Source organism: Nothobranchius furzeri, chromosome 4 (assembly GCF_043380555.1).
Source record: "Nothobranchius furzeri strain GRZ-AD chromosome 4, NfurGRZ-RIMD1, whole genome shotgun sequence".
Taxonomy (NCBI): Eukaryota; Metazoa; Chordata; class Actinopteri; order Cyprinodontiformes; family Nothobranchiidae; genus Nothobranchius; species Nothobranchius furzeri.
The window spans coordinates 52,946,218-52,966,206 of NC_091744.1; the positions used below are offsets into that span (position 1 = coordinate 52,946,218).

General features: G+C 42.8%; 1 protein-coding gene across 1 annotated transcript in view; it reads right to left on the reverse strand.

Moving 5' to 3' along the window:
- Positions 1-19,989, reverse strand: part of asz1 (ankyrin repeat, SAM and basic leucine zipper domain containing 1) — a 117,987-nt gene that overhangs the window by 95,357 nt on the left and 2,641 nt on the right. The gene's annotated exons all lie outside the window — the stretch shown is intronic.

A 19,989-nucleotide genomic window follows, 5' to 3' on the forward strand; every position in this document is an offset into this window, starting at 1 on the left:
TAGTTATATTTCTTTAGTGTTTAATTTTAATATTGTACCATGTTTTGCTAGCAATTTGTGACAATTCATGGTGAGTTTAGAGATCATCAATTGCAGTTTGTCAAAATAGAGGGGCCCAGAACATTATCTTGCATAGGGCCCCCACAATGCTAGAAACAGCCCTGCTAGCCACTGTCGTGGAAACTCCCCCTTCCAACTTAAGATTTGCATATTCCTCATTTCTTAGTTTGGTTAGCATACTGGTACAATCACAATACATATTTTTAGATAAAATTTCTAATTCGTCTTATCCATTTCAAATTAATTTGAAGATAAATAACCTGTACTCCGGCTTCCTCACTCAGTCCAAAAACATGACTGTAGGTTAACTGTTCTGTCTAAATCGTCCTTAGGTGTGTGTGTGTGTGTGTGTGTGTGTGTGTGTGTGTGTGTGTGTGTGTGTGTGTGTGTGTGTGTGTGTGTGTGTGTGTGTGTGAGATTGTGTGTCCTGTGTTGCCCTGCGATGGACTGGCTCTCTGTCCAGGGTGTACCCCGCCTGATTGTCCATTGACCACTGGAGATAGGCACCAGACCCCCCCCCCCCCCCCCCCCCCCCCCCCCCCGAGGGATGGATGGATAAATAACCTGTATCAAGCATGAACTGTTAAAGAAACAACCTAAGTATAAACCATTTAAAATTGTTGTGCCAAGCTGATGAGAGAAAAACAAACTTGTGCCAAACAACAACCGGTCACACTAAGGTGTTTAAGGTTTGGCTGCAGTAAAAAAGCAATAAATATGGCCACTGCTGGGTTCCAGCTGATAACATGTTACCTTGACTTGTTTAGACTGGTCACATTAATTACCTCTAAGGGAGGGGGTGGGCTGCCTGCATGACTTGTATTAAAGCAAAACTCTGACCAGTAACTTCAAATAACTCGCTAGATCAAGATCAGATTGCAAGTTTTTGAAAGGTTACACAATTGAAATTACATCGAAGTGTCAAGTACAAGCTGGATTATTAGGGTTTTAAATGGGTTTGAGCTTGCTGGTAAAGTCTGTTTCCCAGCTAACTGCACTGGTAGGCTCACTTCAGCTGTTGCCTTGAAATTCCTACCATTCAGCACAGTTGAGCTCTATAATAAAAATATTGCATATATCTATAACACTGTTCTAAGTCAGGGACTCTTAAGAGCTTAACAGTACAAGGATTCAAAGACACATTCACACACTGGTGGTGATAAGCTACAACGTAGCTACAGCTGCCCTGGGGCACACTGACGGAGGCAAGGATGCCTAGGACCGTCATCACCGGTCCCTCCGACCAACACCAGCAGACAAGGAGGGTAAAGTGTCTCACACAAGGACACAACAACCTACATGGATAAAGAAGTGATGGTAAAATTAATCATTTCACTTCCTAATCACATAAAAAAGAAATGTGACCAATTTCAGTTGAAATTTTTACATAAATTAGTTTTATTTGTCTGTTTACTTCGTCCTCATCTGGCAGTTGGTAGCTAAACTTAAAAAGCAAATTGCAGGTTAAATTTTATTTTAATTTCAAATAAAATTATGTCCAAAAATACATTAGAAACACATTGTGGATGTTTTGTTTTACAATACATAACAGCCCTTTATTTTGATGAAAAAGTGGCTGTTTACAGCTAAGTCCTGCCTGAAGCTCAGTGTGGCAAGTAGGTAGGGCGATGGTGGCACAGGAGCTAAGTGCTCGCCCCGTAATCAGAAGGTTGCAGGTTCGAGCTCCGCTCAGTCTGTCGCTGTCATTGTGTCCTTGGGCAAGACACTTAACCCACATTGCCTGCTGGTGGTGGTCGGAGGGACTGGCAGCGCCAGTGCTCGGCAGCCTCGCCTCTGTCAGTGCACCCCAGGGCAGCTGTGGCTACATTGTAGCTCATCACCACCAGTGTGTGAATGTGTGTGTGAATGGGTGAATGACTGATTGTGTTGTAAAGTGCCTTGGGGGGTTCCAGGACTCTAGAAGGCGCTATATCAAATACAGGCCATTTTAGTTTTCGGGTAGATAGGTTATGTTATAGAGTCAGTGTGTGTGTTCACTAGTTTAGCATTGCATTCATTTTTCTTTTAAATGTTTGGACATGGAATCCACGGGTTTCCACATAGGAGAATGAATGGCACTATCTTCTGTTGATGGTGCGTTTTGTGCAGCTGTAAACATGATCGTTTGTGATGGTAAATGGCCTGTATTTCATATAGTGCCTTCTAGAGTTCTGGGACCCCCAAGGTGCTTTACAAGACAATCAGTCATTCACGCACACATTCACACCATGGTGGTGATGAGCTACACTGTAGCCACAGCTGCCCTGGAGCACACTGACAGAGGTGAGTCTGCTGTACACAGGCACCACTGTTTCCCTCCAACCATCACCAGCAGGTGAGGTTGGTTAAGTGTCTTGCCCAAGGACACAAAGACAGCAACAGACTCAGCGGGGCTTGAACCTGCAACCTTCTGATTACAGGGCGAGCACTTAACTCATGTGCCACCCTCACCCCACCGCATGGTGCACACTTCAGCGCAGAGGATTACAATCCCAGTGATGTGACGGGAGTTCAACATGCCTCCTATCCTTCAGAGCCCCGTGGCAGAATTTAGAAAAATATTTGCGGGCGAGCATTGGAACCATGTCGTGGAGGGCCGCGCTGAGTTCTAGAAGAGGATAGGGAGCTTTTAAGAATTTCCAGCAGGCCGAGTAAACTGGTTTTTGGGTAGGAACTGGCTCAGAGCCTCAACCTCCAAAGGAGGATGAGGAGCTTTTAAAAATCCCTAGCAGGCCAGGGAAGCTAGTTTCTGGGTTCGACCCAGCTCAGAACTGCCTGCCCAGACCTCCAGAAAAGGATGCAGAGCATTTAACCCTCCAACTGTTCTGTTGGGTGACCCCGCCAGGAAAGTTGACCGTTGAGCAGGGTTGATGGTTTATCCTTTGAGGTCCACATGGCAGGGGTGAGGTGATGCTCACGTCTCATCCCTGCCATGTGAACCTCAAGGGATAAACCATAAATCCTGCTCAATGGTCAACTTTCCTGGCGGGGTCACCCAATAGAACAGTGGGAGGGTTAAAAATCCATAGTGGGCCAGGGAAGTTAGTTTCTGGGTTTGAACTGGCTCAGAACTGCATGCCCCGACCTCCACAAAAAGATGCAGAGATTTAAAACATCCCTAGCAGGCCAGGGAAGCTGGTTTCTGGGTCGGATCCAGGTCCGAGCTGTCTGCCGTGAATATGATACAATATTGTAGTGTTAGCACACGAGTTTAAGCTAGCTAGCTAGCATTGTTCACTCACTGAGACAACTGCTCGTTACACAGAACCTCCTGATGCCACAGCTAAATCTCTCTTTAGCCATCGTTTCTCCCTCTGGCTTGTTTCTGTTCTCTAGCAGAACGATTCGTGTGCCCCTCCCCGCTGTCACAGACGACAGACAGTAGCGGAACGATCCGTGTCCCCCCATGTGGAAAAATATCTCAAGATTTTTTAAATCTCAAGATATTTATGAAATGAGAAACAAGAAGACCCAGAAATGCATTTTATATAAATATATAACCAGTAAATTTATAGTTAGCAGACATCGCTTCAGCTAGCTTGCAGCTTCTCCACCCCTGACTGTAAGCGGTCATCACGTTTCCTTCAACCTAAGCTGCGTGGGTACGGAGACACCACCATTACCCAAAAGAACATTTACAACCTTTACTGAGATACACAGCAAACTGTATATTCACAGAAGGAAACTGTGGGAAAGGTGGGTTTGGAGGTGGCTGGCCGTAGGGCTGCAACAAACGATTATTTGGATAATCGATTAATCGGATGGGGTCTCGACACGATTAATCGATTAATCGGATTACATGGGGAAATTTTTAAAAACTGCTAGGGAAACGTTATTTCTCTCCTTCCTTCACTTTATTTAACACAACATTATTAGAAAACAGTTCAATAGCAGAAAAACAACATGCCATCACCTAAATTGTCTTATAAGGTGTATAGACAGAGACCCTAAGCTACATCTATCTGTGACCTAAAATGCTTGGTCCAAGTTAAACAGCTTAAGGGCAATTCTCATCTGTTTTGTTTGATCTCATCTGTTAACATTTATTTTAAATGTAATTAAACATAGGCTGTGAATTAATCAAAATTGATCACTATTTCCAAAACTGACTGAAAAAATACCAAATAAAACAAAAGTAAATGAATGCCATCCTCCTTGCGATGATGCCCTGGGCAACTGCCATAAAGTCACATCAAGAAATGCTGCTGATCATTCCAATGATCCCAAATAGACTCACATTAGGCCACATGAAAGCAACTGAACCCAAAAATATATTAACCAGTATATAACTGCACTCTCACACAACACGCCTGCAGCAACAGTTAGGACTCCTCCCTCCCTTTTAAAAGCGTTTTTGCTTCTGAGGACATTGTGGTTGTAAAACCACATGCTAGTAGTCTGGCCCCGGTGTGATCAACCAGTTTCTGCGGGAATGTGACGGCGGAACCAGGGCCAGATTAACACTTTGTTGTACCCTGGGCAACAATATTCAAGGGCTCCATCATCACGACCCAAGGATCACCATAATGTGGTCACATACAGAATATTTTACTGTGATATGCAGTAAATATACTCAATACTTGAATGCCTGACAACACGTAACCCGCCCAGAGTAAACTTTGACCCACCTCGTGTGGACTGACCAATGAGGAGAGGGTCTTAACTTGAGGCCCTCTCTTCATTGGTCAGTCTGCATGAGACTGACTCTCAACTGACATTCAGTCGTAGGCAGCGAAGCGTCTCTGTGCAGCGCAAAAGCCCGGGTGGACAGTTTGTTTAATGCAGGGTGACCATATTTCCATTTCCAAACAAGAGGACAGGGATCTGTGCCTATGACGTCACACTATGGCAACGCCACACAAACCATGTTGGGACCCATTTTTTGTAAGAACTAAATTAATATCAGATTCTGCCAATTAAAGGGCTCTAAAACAATTCATATGTAAATATTTTGCATATTTAATGCAAAATATAATTTTTCTGCTTTAGTGCTGCAACAAGGTTTTATTAATAATAAATTATTATACCTTTTGTTTTACTACAGCATCGGTAAGCTTCCTGTGCACAGATTATTAAGGATGCTTGTTTCAGCTGTGAGATTAGACGATAGGATCAATGAAAAAATAAGTTGTCACACACTCCATGGAAACTTTCAGAGAATCCACAAATAGTGGCTTTCAAATGGTTTTGTTACTTTTAGCAGGTTTAGAAAAGCAGCAGATGAGACAGCATGTCTGATAATTTAGTTTTTCATCTGATAATATTAGAACATGTCAGTAATGTCTGAGGGGCTTTTATACACACCATATAACTAACACTACTGGAGAGGGCATGAATTACACAGAGGCTTCTGGGGAGCCCAGTTATGGGGGGGGGGGGGGGGGGGGGGGCATTTTGCCTTGGCCCCCAAAATGTCTTGAAACGGCCCTGGGTGTGTGACTGAGTTTTGAAGGTGATCTGAATCGTATCAGATGTATAAATATGACGTGTATAACTTATTGTTTTTTACTGGTAAAAACGTGTAGTGGAGATAAATCTACCTACATTTTACTTTGTTTTCTTGTTTTTATTTAACTATTTTCCTGTCCTGTCTGTCTCTCATCTTCCTGCATCTCCTCTTAATTCTCCAGAAAAACTGCTGCCTGGATTCTTACCTTTTCACCTCATCAGTTACTTTTGAGCAGATCAAAGGGATCTCCTGACCGAAAAGCGCAGAGCGCGTTTTCGATGCTGCGTGAGGTGACATCACCACAGCAGAGGTGATGAGCTCCACAGTAGCGAGCTTCAGGCACAAATAAGACAGAAAATAGAGAATATGTGCGGACATGAACGATCGTGTGCTAATTATAGTTTTTTGGTTGCGCCACTTTGAGAATGGACCGTGTGCTGGAAGCAGCTGCCTGGATCGCTGCGCGACAATGCGGAACCGGTTCGCAGCAGCGCAAGTCTGCCGGCTCTCCCTCGCGCTGATCTGCGGCTCTCCCTCGCGCTGATCTGCCGGCTCTCACTCGCGCTGATCTGCCGGTACCGGCTCTCCCTCACGCTGATCTGCGGCTCTCCCTCGCGCTGATCTGACTTGCTCTGGTCTGCGCGCAACGGCGGGCAGGAGGGGGGGGGGGGGGGGGGCGCTTTTGGAAGAGTTGTGCGACACAACGAATCGATGACGCAATTCGTTGCCAACGCTTTTAGTAATCGATTTTCATCGAATTTATCGATTCGTTGTTGCAGCCCTAGCTGGCCGCATGAAGAGGTGGAGGAGAATGAGGGACAAATGAGTCCCTGTTAAAAAGTCTCTGAAATACATTAACACAATACTCAAAAGCAGTGGCAGCTGACAAACTTTTTTTATGGCGGGGCACATTTTAACAGATGTGTCGAGAAGAATATGCCTGTTGAGAGATTTGCATTTAGTAACAAGCCAACTTTTTAAAATTAACACATTACTGGCTGATAGGCAGAGCAAAATGCTAACAGCTACCACCCAGCTAGGATTGTCACAATGTGAAAACTTAACCTCACTGTTCTTGTGACCCAAATATCACAATTTTTGGTATTACTGCAGTATATGTTTTTTAAACATGTTACATTTTCAGACAACTAAATAAACCTTCTATATCAGGAAAATATTGTCCTCAGTTGTCAAAAATGTGCCTAAAATTTGTTATTTTGTAATTATGTTGTTTATTTACTTATATTTTCCCCTTTAGTCTTTACAATACAAAAATGTGCCCATAAGTTATTATTTTTTGTCTGTTTGATGTCATTATTCAAAAATATGAGATGAGATGATACTCAGTACTCAAGTAGCCTTCTAATCAAATACTTTATCCTTACTCAAGTAATTTCATGGGCAGCTACTTTTACTTGAGTAAAAGGTGTTGAAGTAGTGCTGCTCTTACTGGAGTACAGTTGTTGGCTACTCTATCCAGCCCTGCCTATGGATCGGGGCACCCAAACCGTTTCTCTCAGTAGGACAAAATAAAAATCTATATCTCCCAATCCTATTTATTATTTCCTGTTAACTATGTGTTGTTGGTCGTTTAAAGGTATTACATGTACTAATTACAGCATCAGAAATGTGTTATATTTTCAAACAACTAAATAAACCCTATATCACGGTATGGGAAAGTATCAATATCATAATTGTTAAAATCATAATATTGCAGAGAAAGTCAACCTACTGCATTGACGACCAGCTCTTATCTGCCCCCAGGGAGCCCCGTAAAGCAAAGAATCATTTCGCAAATATCCAATACAGGCCATTTCAATAGGGGGGTGTAGGGCTGGGCGATATGACGATTTTAGACCGTTTTACGATCCCCACATCTGACGGTCTGTCATTTTTGAGAGACCATTTTATCATGATTCACAGCTCTGCTGTTGAAATTCTGCCTCTGAATGAAAATGGAACTTAACTCAGGCGAATGACACGCCTTTGTTTGACCCTTAACCAATCAGAGTGAGTCATAGTAATATATTAGTGCCCCGCTTGTTTTCACCTGTGTCTGAACAAACATGGCTTCGCCGCGGCTGAGAGCGACAACGAGGTTTTCGTTCCGAAGAGGAACGCAGGGTTTCCTTAGCGCGCGGCGCTAACAACTTAGTGACGTGACATGTCTCGGAGAAAGCGTAAAAACACGTTGGATGCTTCTTCTGAAGCAGGAAAATAACGCCGCTTCTTAAGCAGAGCACGACGTCACCTCGGCTCGTTCACCCTCTGCCGAGCCGGTGTCGGTACCGGACTGAGCTCGGTCACTGGGTCGTTGGAGCTGCCCCGTGACTGCCTGATGGAAAACCAGCGGGTTTCATCAGACTCGTAGTTTCTTGTTTTTACCGCTCCCTCCTGCAGTCTTCCCCTATTAACATTTAAAATGATTCTGTAAACTCCGTGTATCAATAGAAACAATCTCTGCCTCTGCCAGCTGCAGTAAATGTAGTTTCCAAATAATAAGAGGTGCACTCATCTGTGCATCTCCTTTGATCCGCATTAGTGATATTTTCAGCACCAGAACAGTGAAGCAAAGAAAGATTACTGAGTTTGTTAGTAATTTTATTTATTAGGTGCATCTAACCTGTTCTATTTTTCTCTGAAATGAGATCAAATCAGTGCTTCTATGGGTTGTCTCCAATCTGCACTGGAAAATTTTACTTTATTTAGAGACTTGTTGCAGAAAATATTCAGAATGCGCAGTTTTTTGCTACCACAAGCGATCTCTGGTCCAGCCGCACATCAGAGCCGTATTTGAGCTTAACTGTCCACTACATGAGGAACTGGGAGCTACATAGTATTTTGAACAAGTTTGCACAATACGTTTGCAATTGACATGTTTGCACTTTAAATATGTTTACGATTTTAATTTATGTTAAGTTACTTGAAAAACGAGAAAAACTGATTTTTGTAATAGTTTCTCTCGGGGCTTTTATCATCTCTGGGGTGAGTTTAAAATATAAGTGTGTTAGCACTTTGCTGATTATCCCTAATATGAATAAATGTTTATTTATTAAATGTTTCTCTTCTTTAATACGGAATTGAAGTTATGCTATTCATGGATAAAAAATTGTGATAAAATCGAAATCGTGATAAAATATTGGAAAAATCGTGATATTCGATTTTTGCCATATCGCCCAGCCCTAGGGGGGTGTCCACAACATGGTTTATATGCTGGCAGTGGGTGCTGTGGCTGCACTTTAGGGCAACTTGTTGCATTCCCCCTCAACCCAAAATATGCCCATACTTCCAACTTTGTCTTATTTGAGGGCTGATAGATGTCCTGAGCACTGCCATCTCCTCCTTCACCAGTAACCGTGACATCTCTACACCCAGCAAGAGCAAGTGCACTGAAACTAGCTATTAAAGTGCACTTCTTTCCTGAACAGGCAAACCGCACTGTTGTCCCATTCCTTGAAATGGAACTCTGGGTGCAAAATTAACACCAACTAAAAAGATCACAATCAGGGGCCTCATTTATCAAGCTTGCTTACGCACAAAACGGGGTCGGAAAACTGCGTAAGCAACTTTCCACGCAAACATTGGGATTTATGAAAGAAAACTTAGCGCAGTGGTTCCCAAACTTATTTAGCCGCGCACCCCCTTCTATGTCCCGACCATGTCGACGCCCCCCCCCCCCCCCACACACACACACACACACACACACACATCGGGGCATGTCTCTCTCTCTCTCTTTATATACATATATATATATATATATATATATATATATATATATATATATATATATATATATATATATATATGTATGTATGTATGTATGTATGTATGTATGTATGTATGTATGTATATATATATATATATATATATATATATATATATATATATATATATATGTATGTATGTATGTATGTATATATATAAACATATATATATATATATTTATATATATATACATACATACATACATACATACATACATATATATATATATGTATGTATGTATGTATGTATGTATATATATATATATATATATATATGTATGTATGTATATATATATATGTATATATATATATATATATATATATATATGTATGTATGTATGTATATATATATACAGGTGCTGGCCAGTAAATTAGAATATCATCAAAAGGTTGAAAATATTTCAGTAATTCCATTCAAAACGTGAAACTTGTACATTATATTCATGCAATGCACACAGACCAATGTATTTCCAATGTTCATTACGTTTAATTTTGATATTTATAGGTGACAACCAATGAAAACATCAAATCTGGTATCTCAGAAAATTAGAATATTCTAAAGGCCAATGAAAAAATGTTTGTTTCTCTAATGTTGGCCAACTGAAAAGAATGAACATGAAAAGAATGTGCATGTATAGCACTCAATACTTAGTCGGGGCTCCTTTTGCCTCAATAACTGCAGTAATGCGGCGTGGCATGGACTCGATCAGTCTGTGGCACTGCTCAGGTGTTATGAGAGCCCAGGTTGCTCTGATAGTCGTCTTCAGCTCCTCTGCATTGTTGGGTCTAGCGTATTGCATCCTCCGCTTCACAATACCCCATAGATTTTCTATGGGGTTAAGGTCAGGCGAGTTTGCTGGCCAATCAAGGACAGGGATACCATGGTCCTTGAACCAGGTGCTGGTGGTTTTGGCACTGTGTGCAGGTGCCAAGTCCTGTTGAAAGGTGAAGTCTGCATCCCCATAAAGTTGGTCAGCAGCAGGAAGCATGAAGTGCTCTAAAACTTCCTGGTAGACGGCTGCATTGACCCTGGACCTCAGGAAACAGAGTGGGCCAACACCGGCAGATGACATGGCACCCCACACCATCACTGACGGTGGAAACTTTACACTGGACCTCATGCAACGTGGATTCTGTGCTTCTCCGCTCTTCCTCCAGACTCTGGGTCCTTGATTTCCAAAGGAAATGCAGAACTTGCTTTCATCAGAAAACATAACTTTGGACCACTCAGCATCAGTCCAGTCCTTTTTGTCCTTGGCCCAGGCGAGACGCTTCTTGCGCTGTTTCATGTTCAAGAGTGGCTTGACACACGGAATGCGACACCTGAATCCCATGTCTTTCATGAGTCTCCTCGTGGTGGTTCTTGAAGCGCTGACTCCAGCTGCAGTCCACTCTTTGTGGATCTCCCCCACATTTTTGAATGGGTTTGTCGTCACAATTCTCTGCAGGGTGCGGTTATCCCTAGAGCTTGTACACTTTTTTCTACCACATTTTTTCCGTCCCTTCGCCTGTCTGTTAATGTGCTTGGACACAGAGCTCTGCGAACAGCCAGCTTCTTTAGCAATCACCTTTTGTGTCTTGCCCTCCTTGTGCAAGGTGTCAATGATTGTCTTTTGGACAGCTGTTAAGTCAGAAGTCTTCCCCATGATTGTGGTGCCTTCAAAACAAGACTGAGGGACCTTTTAAAGGCCTTTGCAGGTGTTTTGAGTAAATCAGCTGATTAGAGTGGCAGCAGGTGTCTTCTATATTCAGCCTTTTCAGAATATTCTAATTTTTTGAGATACCACATTTGGAGTTTTCATTAGTTGTCACTTATGAATATCAAATTTAAATGTAATGAACATTGGAAATACATTGGTCTGTGTGCATTGCATGAATATAATGTACAAGTTTCACGTTTTGAATGGAATTACTGAAATATTTTCAACCTTTTGATGATATTCTAATTTACTGGCCAGCACCTGTATATATATATATATATATATATATATATATATATATATATATATATATATATATATCAGATGTCAAGCTAAACAGACAGGGTTAAAAAAATTCCCCATCACTTTCATTTTTTAAATGGTAATTAATAAACATTCGATACCATTACAATTTCCTTTGATTTCATTTTAAATAAATATTTTGAGTGCCCAGGTAGCACATAAACAATGCAATTTAACGGTTTTCTTAAAGTAGGAACGTTTAACCTGTGCGGCCAGAGCGCTCTCCTTCCTTCTGCTCTGCGTAAACCTGAGCTGATCACCTGCTTGTGCGTAATCAAATGTCAATAGGGGACAAGATATAGCCATGAGGTTCACTTTTACCTCAGACCGACTTATTGCTGTTTTATGGTGTGGCTGAATCTGCGATCCGCTGCCACGATGACTGGAATAACAAATGCTGCAGTAACAGGACTTGTGGTCAGGTTCATGAGGAGTCACTGGCTGGAGCGGACCCGACTCATCCCAGAAGCGAATATCTTAATTTGACCTTGAATGAAAAATAACCTCTTAAAAGTTTTTATCACGGTGGAGGCAGCGTTCATTTCTGCCTTCAGTCTGACGGCGCGCCGGAGTTAAAGCAGCGTGTGCGCTTATTGAATCTGTGTGCGTGTGTGTGTGTGTGCGCGCGCGCGGCACAGCCGCTCAAGTCACCGCGTCTCGCGCTATTTAAACCAATGTTGTAAAATTACTTCTGCCCAGCCCAGATGTGCTCACTTGTGCACCCGTGAGCCGTGGTTCAGCCGGAACGCGTCTGACCTCTGACAGACGCACTCTGAACTTCAGATCTTCAGCGCGCTGTTAATAGCCTGAATGGGAATCATTTCTTGTTATTTAGTTACATCCACAATGTTCCGTGTGTGAGGTTTACAATGTCAGAACACCTGCATGAGACAGGTGTTAATTACAATCTGCCAGAATGACTCGCCACCTTCAGATTTCTCCAACACCATTAAAAATTATCAAGAGTGCTGAAGCTCGACGCATTGTTATTATGAAACTATGGCACATGTGGAGGACACGCGCGCGCGCAAAAATATACTTGTTTTCACTTACATTTATTGTGCTCACTTACTTTTTCTTTGGCCCACCCACAAATGAGTTTCTACAATAATGGTGACACATGACAGACTTCTCTGAGCTCCGCAGCCATTACACTTTTCACCTCGTGCACCCCCTAGCAGCAGCTCGCGCACCCCCACCACACTTTGGGAATCCCTGACTTAGCGGAACAATGTGTGCAACTTTAAGTTGACTAAGGACCTGGCTTACACACATGTTGGACATGGAGAGCACCTGCAGTGCTGCTGCTGAGAAGATACAATTATGAAATCCTGCAGCATTCAATCAATCAATCAAAGCTTCATTTATAAAGCGCCTTCCGCGACCCTGTCGGGAAGCCCAAGGCGCTGAACCTGGTACATGAGAAAAGTTAAATATGATGAATAAATCGAAAATAAAAGCAATTCAAATATTACAAAAAAAAGGTAACACATTCTAGTAGAAGACAAATAGGTAAAACAAGGGATAGAGAGACCAATGAAAACAGGGAAATAAAATCAACATAAAAGAGGGCCAAAGTCAAACACGTTCAGGGAACGCCAAGCGGAGGAGGTGGGTTTTTAGGCGACTCTTAAAGACTGGCAGAGATGGGGACAGCCTAACTGAGGGTGGCAACTGGTTCCAGAGTGACGGTGCTAGGACAGAAAAAGCCCGGTCCCCACGAGAACGGCACTTAGAACGAGGCACAGCGAGCAGGCCTTGGTCAGAGGAGCGCAGAGCGCGTGATGGGGATTGTCTGTTCATTATCACTTGTACTGCTTTGTGCGCACACAGAACAAGACTCCCCCCCCCCCTGCACACACACGCAAGTGCGCACACTCTCACACCCACACACACGCACACACACACAGCCTGAAGCGCAGAATACGTAATGCTGAATATCAGCAGGGGGACAGATTGAGACAGAATGTCAAGCGTCTGTGACGGTGTGTGTGTCCTGTCACTGTGACCCGATTGATCATGCGCCCTGGCTACTTGGACAAGGGAGATCTCCGTTTGGGTGACTGGTTAGCGCGCATGACTTTCATCTGGGAGTCTGGGGATCGAATTCCGATTGGACCATTTTTTATATCCGCCACAGATCTCTTTGAAGAACTCAGCATTGACGGCTTCAGCAACGCTGTGCCACTCCGTGGATTTTCTCTTATTTGTTTTGCAAAAGCACTTCCTTTCATTTCTCCACCTCACCCACAGGTACCTCAACTTCTGCTTCTGTGAAATAGCGCTTCCTTGATCTGCAGTCGTGATCGAAATGCTGCAACAAGCTGGCCTATGTATATGCATGAGGTCCACAAGGCACTTTGCATTGACTATTTATGGCAGTAAGTGGGCGTGGGGAGGGCGGGATGTGACTAAAATGCAGCTGAGAAACATTCTCGTTAGTCTCTGATTTATGAAGTGGTGATTGCGTGCAGCTGTGCGTACTCCATGTTTGATAGACCACAAACCTGCTTGGCGTAAGTAAATTTTTTTTGCTGAGCTTAAGTTTTAGTAAGGATTCTACGTAAGGCTGTAACAAAATCTCGTACAATGAGATCTTGCGATATTACAAATCCTCGATATTTCTCATTGAGGCAACTTCTATCTTGCAAACGCTAGTCAGTTGCGGTTAGCATGGCTTTGGCAGGCGAAGTTAGTATTGAAGATGATCCGTGTACTTTTAAATCATTTGTTTGGCAGCATTTTGGATTTCCAAGGACTACCGATGGAGTGACTGACAAGACACGGACAATATGTAAGCACCACAAGAACATATTACCTTACACCGTGGCTAACATTAGCACTATGCAACGACACCTTCAGAACCATCACAGCGCCGCAGCTGCAACCGTGAAGACATTACCGAAGGGACAGACAACGCTAAAAAATGCTTTTGCTCCTCAGCTCCCACCTTCATGTGCTAGAGCTGCTGCAATAACAAGAGACATTGGTATTTTTATTGCAACTGATATGAGGCCATTTTGTGTCATGGAAAGTCCGAGATTTAAGAAACTTGTTAACACACTGGAACCAAAGTACAACATTCCATCACGTGTGCATTTTTCACGCACAGTAATTCCTAATCTCTACGAGGAGTGCAAGTCCAAAGTAGTTCAGACCCTGAAGGAGGTAAAGACTGTTGCTGTAACGACTGATGGCTGGACATCCAGGGGTACGTTAAGCTACATCACAGTCACGGCGCACACCATCGACAGCAACTGGGAAATGATAAATGCGGTACTGCAGACTCTACCAGTCTTTGAATCCCACACAGGGGTAAACATTGCTGAAGTTTTACTTCAAGTTGTCTCTGACTGGGAGCTTAAAAGACCAAACCATGGCGTTGCTATCGTGACTGATAATGCACGCAATATGGAAGTAGCTGCACGTGAAGCAGGATTGGTGCCGCATACAAAGTGTTTTGCTCACACTATAAACTTAGCTACTCAAACTGGCCTCGGAGTAACTCGTGTCTCACGTTTACTCGGGCGAGTGAGACGTGTGACTGCATTTTTCCATCGGAGCTCAACAGCAACTGCGGTGTTAAAAGTCCAAGCAGAAGCTGCTACAACTGCCACCACACATGTTAATCATGGATGTGGTTACAAGATGGAATAGCACCCTGGATATGCTGAATCGTAACCTGGAGCAGCAAGCCGCAGTAACAGCAGCTCTCAGCAGCCCTGAAATGAGGCAAAATGCCCAAAGTATTGATACACTGGACAGGTCCGATATCAGAGATGCTGAAGACCTTGTGAAACTACTGAATCCTTTAAAGACAGCCACTGCAGTCTTAAGTGAGGAGAAGAGCCCAACTGGCATCTCTCATTATGCCTCTGAAGAATATGACTGAACAGAGCATGACACCAAAGGACGAGGACTCCACCACTGTGGTTGACACTAAACGTGCAATCCTCAGTAACAGTTGTGGCAGATACAGTGGGGATGCATGCAATTTTTTATTGCAGTGCACAGCTCTGGACCCAAGGTTTCGAACTCTGCCACTTCTGGACCACAGCCAGCGAGATCTTGTCTTCCTCAGGATACATGACAAGGTGAAACAGCTGCTCCAAAATCAGGTATGAATGACATGAAATTCCTTTTACGTTTTCAGTGTTAAAGTTTTCTTCCTAACCATTTTAGTGTATTACATGAGAAAACGTGTAAATTACCTGTGTGTGTAAATATTTCTGCTGTTTAAAAGGCCACAAATGATGAGAAGAGGGAAGGAGAGGCAGCTGGTGTAGCTCTGCGTCCCCCACAAAAAGAAAAACAGGCTCCTGAACCTGGGCTGGAAGTGACAGAGAAGACTGCTCTTGAGGATCTGCTGGGGGATTCTTTCTCTACTGAACCAGACCAGAACAATGGACAAGAGCAGATCAAGAAGGAACTTACACGTTACAAAGGAGAGGCATCTATTCCAATAAGTAGCTGCCCTCTGAAGTGGTGGAAAGACAACTGCATTCAATATCCTTTGCTGTCTTCACTTGCCAAAGCATATCTTTCCATCCCAGCTACTTCTGTCCCAAGTGAGCGTGTCTTTTCAACCACAGGGGACATAGATAGTGCCCAAAGGTCTCAATTACTGCCAGAAAATGTTGACATGCTTATTTTCTTTTCTTTTTTTTTTTACCGTGTCCTGTCTGGCTGTGAAGCAAGCAGAATTGATGTCTGAATGCTGGTAACAAGCCTTACAGATTTACTCTCAGGTGGAGCATTAAAGTGTCTGCTTTTAATGTCACGCCTGATACTTAAAACTTTATTGTTATTGAATGCTTTGTAATTCCGACCAGACACGGAGACAGAGGTGAAAGAGCAAGGAAAAGACAAGGTGGGGAGAGAGGGGGGGGGAGGGGGTCCACAAAATAAACAATGAACAAGTCTTCATCTAGACCTGCAGGAAAAAAAAAAAAAAGCAAAAGGACAAAAAAAAGGGGCACAACAACAATACAACAAGATCTAGCTATCACTGCGTCAACTTGATGAAAAAATATATTTTTGCCATATCGCCCAGCCCTAGTGACCATACGTCCGGTTTTCCCCGGACATGTCCACTTTTCACTCTGTCCGGGCGTCCGGACTGGGGGTTCTTGTATTGATGAAAATGTCCAGCTTTTCATCCAGGAGCAGGGATCGAATTATGGGGGAGTTGGATATCCTACACATCCAGGGGAGCCGGAAAAAAGTTTTCTCCCTATATTACATCATTTATGGACTCTTCTGGGCAGAGAGCACAGAGAGCGGCACAGCGCTGCGTTGTTGCGTAGCGATCCAGGCTGCTGCATCCAGCGCACGGTCCATTCTCAAAGTGGCGCAACCAAAAAAACTATAATTAGCACACGATCGTTCATGTCCACACATGTTCTCTACTTTCAGTCTTATTTGTGCCTGCAGCGCTCTGTTACTGCGGAGCTCATCACCTGTGCTGTGGTGATTTCACCTCACTGACGCGGCATCGAAACGCGCTCTCCGCTTTGCGGTCAGGAGATCCCTTTGATCTGCTCAAAAGTAACTGATGAGGTAAAAAAGTAAGAATCCAGGCAGCAGATTTTCTGGAGAGTTTAGAGGAGATGCAGGAAGATGAGACATACAGGACAGGAAAATAGTTAAATAAAAACAGGAAAACAAAACTAAGTGTTGAAAAGTAAAATGTAGGTAGATTTAACTCCTCTACACGTTTTTACCTGTATAAAGCAATAAGTTACACACATGTAATATTTATACATCTGATACAATTCAGATCACCTTCAACACTCAGTCACACACCCAGGGCCGTTTCAAGGGCTTTTCTAAACTTGCAAAAAGTAACAAAACCATTTGAAAGCCACTATTTGTGGATTCTCTGAAAGTTTCCAGTGTGACAACTTATTTTTCCATTGATCCTATCGTCTAATCTCACAGCTGAAACAAGCATCCTTAATAATTTGTGCAAAGGAAGCTTACCGATGCTGTAGTAAAACAAAAGGTATAATAATTTATTATTAATAAAACCTTGTTGCAGCACTAAAGCAGAAAAATGAGATTTTGCAATAAATATGCTGAATATTTACATATGAATAGTTTTAGAGCCCTTTTATTGGCAGAATCTGATATTAATTTAGTTCTTACAAAAAAATGGGTCCCAACGTGGTTTGTGTGGCGTTGCCATAGTGTGACGTCATAGGCACAGATCCCCTGTCCTCTTGTTTGGAAATGGAAATATGATCACCCTATATTAAACAAACTGTCCACCCGGGCTTTTGCGCTGCACAGAGACGCTTCGCTGCCAATGACTTTGAACGTCAGTTGAGAGTCAGTCTCATGCAGACTGACCAATGAAGAGAGGGCCTCAAGTTAAGACCCTCTCCTCATTGGTCAGTCCACACAAGGTGGGTCAAAGGTTACCCTGAGCGGGTTACGTGATGTCAGGCATTCAAGTATTGAGTATATTTACTGCATATTACAGTAAAATATTCTGTATGTGACCATATTATGGTGATCCTTGGGTCGTGATGATGGGGCCCTTGAATATTGTTGCCCAGGGTACAACAAAGTGTTAATCTGGCCCTGGTTGCGACTAAACCTCTGAGGAAATATGTTGACAGATAAAGTGTCCAGCTTTAACACTTAAGTGTGTGAAATATTTTGTTTTCACTTGTTTGAAGGTACAGCATAGAAGAATAGAATAAGCAAAGAAATTTTAAAATAAAGTAAAATATATTAAGATAATATTTTACTTAAAGTTTTATTTATGTTCAGTTTTTGGAAAGTTTGGTTTGGTTCTCATTGTTCGAGAAGCTAGAAACCTATGCACATCTGAAAAATTGATCAGTCAAGTTTGTGGAAAAGTTTCTAAGTTCACAACAAAGAATGATTTCCTGCAGAAGTTTGATCTTTAAAATTTTCTTTTAAACTGTTGTTAAAATCTTGTATCTTCTCGTGCCGTGCCGTCTCGTGAAATCAATATCGTATCTCGTCTCGTCTTGTGAGAATTATATATCGCTACACCCCTAATTCTATGCAATGTTTGATAAATGAGACCCCTGAACATTAAACAAGAGACTAACAACCAACACATCCCTAGTAACAGAACCTCAAACACCTGAAAACACACCAAAATTGAACAAAACAACTGAAAACCAGCTACCCACAATGCACCTCACCCGCTGCCTGTTCCACTGTAGTGATCACTACACGATGAACAAACAAGCAACAAAGTGGGTCCAAAAACATGCTTAATATTCACCAGTTCTTACCTTTGTTGGTTTATGGTCTTAACTCATTCACTGCCAATGACAACTAAAGTCGTCATTTGCATATTTTACTGTTTGGGCTTTGGAACGAGCCCCCGCACCATGAGAACATCCATCCCAGCTCTAAAGCCGATCTTCATCTGCGTACACCACACGTCACGTGATCAGGAAGCAGAACATCCATGTGTTAGGAGATCGCTTTGGGCCGCTGCTGTAAAAAAAGTGAGACGCTGACCGGAAAAACTTCTGCCAATCACAATTCAACAACAGATTATGAAAGAACGGACAACGCTCAAAACGCGTGGATTCTTTCTGATGTAAGAGGTGACTCTACTCTTTGTTTTGGTTGTTTTGGAGTTGACATCATCATAGCGCACAACTTTCTGTGACTCTTAAAAAAACAGTGAAAACGCTGAAAAACACTGTCAGCGTAGGGCTTTTCTGATCAGGAAACGGATGGCAGTGAATGAGTTAATAATCTTTGTTATAGTACAAAAACCCACTTTTTTTACCTGCTGGAGAGTGTTTATAAGTCTCTGATGCCATATTCCACCATTTTTTGCGGTTCTTCATGATAAAAAACTCCATGAGGTGTACTCAGCTGCTCTGCAACAAAGGACGATGAACTGTGGAGAATTTCCAGTTCAGTCCTGACCTGTGCCCTGCCGGTCTTCTGAGTATGTTTTCGCAGTCGCAATACCTCTGCACCCAAAGGCTCTCGTGTTTTTTGGCATTGATGGGGAATCCAGCGTGCATGCGCCAGATTCAGCGCAGGTCTATTAGCCTAGTGGACTAGACCAAATTCATGCATTGCAAAGTTTGGTCTAGGAACGTTCCACTGGAGCCTTTACGCCCCCTAGCAGCATTCTGGCTGGCCAATCACAGCTCTCTATAGAGGTTTCAAATGGATAGAGAGCTGTGATTGGTCCACAGAACAATCACAGCTCTCTATCCACTTTGCGGGCCAATCGGGGCCCTCTATTTGGTAGGTGGGATGATGCGATGGAGTGTAACAAGATGATGACATCTAGTTTGAAACAGGCAAAAGTAGGCAACATACATTTTGGACCTTTTGGACTGGGGCTTTATTAGAATCAAGAGCAGATAGATGTATTTAAGTCCTTTTTTCCAAATAGGAAGTATTACCACCTTCTTTCACAGCAAAGCGCCTCGTTTCTTGACATCTGTTGCAGTACGTCACGTTGTTTGTTGTCCAGTAGCATGCAGAGATTTTTGAAAGACAGCGGTAGAACCCGCCTGATGACGAGAACCATCAGTGGAGCATTGTTTGCCAGGCTATAGGTCTATGGTAAAGATTGTTGTGCCCAAAAGTAACAGGAAATACATCACAGGGTGATTTGTTCATGGAAAATGTGTGAAATTAAATGTTTAAACTACACCTAAATGCAGATTAAACACAGCACTTATAGTCTGTATGATTT